At 35.1% G+C, this 3,158-nt stretch overlaps 1 non-coding gene across 1 annotated transcript; it reads right to left on the bottom strand.

The window, feature by feature from the left end:
* Positions 1–2,844: 2,844 nt before the first annotated feature.
* Positions 2,845–2,952, bottom strand: LOC112718737 (small nucleolar RNA R71). The gene has a single exon (XR_003161063.1). It is a non-coding gene; the product is annotated as a small nucleolar RNA R71 (small nucleolar RNA).
* Positions 2,953–3,158: the final 206 nt, after the last annotated feature.

Consider the following 3,158-nt stretch of genomic DNA (forward strand, 5'->3'; position numbering starts at 1 on the left):
TGATCTGTGACACTCATCATCATTCTCACCTATGAACGCGTGACTGACAACCACTTCCGTTCTACTTAAGATTGAGCGTGTATCTCTTAGCCTCCATTCTGAAAGATCAGAGTCTTCGTGGTATAAGTTAGAATTATTGGCGACCATTCCTGAGATTCGGAAAGTCTAAACCTTGTCTGTGGTATTCCAAGTAGGATCTTGGAAGGGATGACTATGACGAGCTTCAAACTCGCGAGTGTTGGGGGTAGCGACAGACGCAAAAGGATCACTGGATTCTATTCCAACATGATCGAGAACCGATAGATGATTAGTCGTGCGGTGACAGTGCACATGGACCATTTTCACTGAGAGGACGGGAAGTAGCCATTGACAACGGTGATGCCCAACATACAGCTTGTCATGGAAAGGAGTATGAAGGATTGGATGAAGGCAGTAGGAAAGCAGAGATTCAACAGGAACAAAGCATCTCTATGCACTTATCTGAAACTCTCACCAATGAATTACATAAGTATCTCTATCTTTATTTTCTGTTTATTTATCTTTTAATTATCAAAACTCCATAACCCATTTGAATCCTTCTGACTGAGATTTACAAAGTGACCATAGCTTGCTTCAAGCCGACAATCTCCGTGGGATCGACCCTTACTCATGTAAGGTATTACTTGGACGACCCAGTGCACTTGCTGGTTAGTTGTGCGAAGTTGTGAAAAAGAGTTGAGATTACAATTGTGCGTACCAATTTGTTGGCGCCATTGTGTATCACAATTTCGTACACCAAGTTTTTGGCGCCGTTGCCGGGGATTGTTCGAGTTTGGACAACTGACGGTTCATCTTATTGCTCAGATTAGGTAATTTTTATTTTCTTTTAAAAAAGTTTTCAAAAATTTTTCAAAAGTTTTTATTTGTTTTCGTTTTTCCAAAATAATTTTTGAAAAAAATCCAAAAGAAATTCATAAAATCATAAAAAATCAAAAATATTTCATGGTTCTTGTTTGAATCTAGTGCCAAATTTTAAGTTTGGTGTCAATTGCATGATTTTAATTGTCTTGCAATTTTCAAAACACATGCATTGTGTTCTTGATGATCTTCAAGCCGTTCTTGATGAATTGCCTTGTTTGATCTTCATGATTTATTGATTTGCACTGCATGATGTTCTACATATGCATTCTTGCATTCATATGGCCCAAACATGAGAAAGTTCTAAGTTTGGTGTCCTCCATGTTTTCTTTTATTAAGAAAAATGAGTTCTTGATGTTCATCTTGATCATCAAGATTATTCTTGGTGTTCATCTTGACGTTCATAATGTTCTTGCATATATCTTGTGTTTTGATATAAGAATTATATGTTTCGACTCATTTTGTTGTTTTTTAAAATTGAAAACATATCTTCTTGAATAAAGAATTTAGCAAAATGAAGATCCAAGAACATAAAGCAGAGGAATTACAGAGAAGAAGCTGCGCGTTCAAAACGCCCAATGAAGAAGGAAAACTGGTGTTTAAACGCCAGCCAGGGTACCTGGCTGGGCATTTAAACGCCCAAACCATGCAGCAAATGGGCATTAAACGCCCAAAACATGCAGCTCCTCGGCGTTTAACACCAGGATGACACAAGGAGAGGAATTTTGTTTTCAAATCAAATCTTTTTCAAATCTTCATATTTTTCAAAATCAAATCTTTTTCAAATCAAATATTTTCAATCATATCTTTTTCAAAATCATATCTTTTTCAAAAATCAAATCTTGTTTATTTCTCTTTCACTATTTTCAAAAATCTTGATTCAAAATTTTCAAGTTTGCTACTTTCTTGTTAAGAAAAGTTCAATATTTGAAATTTAGAATCATATCTTTTAGTTTCTTGTTAATCAAGTCATTAATTTTAAAAATCAAATCTTTTTAATTTGTTTTTCAAAAATATCTTTTTCAAATCATATCTTTTTTTTAAAAATCATTGATTTCAAAATCTTGCTCTAACTTCTTATCTTTTTCAAATTTATTTCTTATCTTTTTCAAAACCACCTTTTCACTATTAATTTTCGAAAAACATTCTTTTTTTAAAAATCCCTTTTAATTAACTAATTATTTTAAATTTTAATTTTCGAAAATTTCTTCCCCTCTCTCATCTTTTTCAATTTAAACACTAAGATTCCTCCTCCATTGTCAATTCGAACTCCATCTCTCTTTGAATGTTTGAATTCTTCCTTACCTACATCATCCTTCTATTCTTGTTTTTCTCTAACACCTCAAGGAATCTCTATACTGTGACATAGAGGATTCCATATTTTCTTTGTTTTCTTCTCTTTCATATGAGCAGGAACAAAGACAAAGGCATACTTGTTAAAGTTGATCCTGAACCTGAAAGGACTCTGAAGAGGAAGCTAAGAGCAGCTAAAGCACAAAACTTTGAAGAGGAACTCATTGAAATTTTCGAAAAGGAAGCAGCAAAAGAAACAATTATGGCCAAACCAAATAACAATGCAAGGAAGATGTTTGGTGATTTTACTACACCAACTTCCAACTTCTATGGAAGAAGCATCTCAATCTCTGCCATAGGAGCAAACAATTTTGAGCTAAAGCCTCAATTAGTTTCTCTACTGTAACAGAACTGCAAGTTTCACGGACTTCCATCAGAAGACCCTTATCAGTTTTTAACTGAGTTCTTGCATTTCTGTGATATTGTTAAGACCAATGGAGTTTATCCTGAGGTCTACAAGCTTATGCTTTTCCCTTTTGCTGTAAGGAACAGAGCTAGAACATGGTTGGACTCACAACCTAGAGATATCCTGGACTCTTGCAATAAGCTGGTCACGGCTTTCTTAGCCAGTTCTTTCCTCCTCAAAAGTTGAGAAAGCTTAGAATGGATGTTTAGAGCTTCAGATAAAAAGATGGTGAGTCCCTCTATGAAGCTTGGAAAAGATACAAGCAACTGACCAAAAAGTGTCCCTCTGACATGCTTTCAGAATGGTCCACATTAGATATATTTTATGACGATCTGCCTGAATTTTCCAAGATGTCACTGGACCATTCTACAGGTGGATCCATTCACCTAAAGAAAATGCCTGCAGAAGCTTAGGAACTTATTGAAATGGTTGTAAATAACCAATTCATGTATACCTCTGAGAGGAATCCTGTGAGTAATGGGATGCCTCAAAAGAGAGGAGT

The sequence above is a fragment of the Arachis hypogaea genome, chromosome 10 (assembly GCF_003086295.3).
Source record: "Arachis hypogaea cultivar Tifrunner chromosome 10, arahy.Tifrunner.gnm2.J5K5, whole genome shotgun sequence".
NCBI lineage: Eukaryota > Viridiplantae > Streptophyta > Magnoliopsida > Fabales > Fabaceae > Arachis > Arachis hypogaea.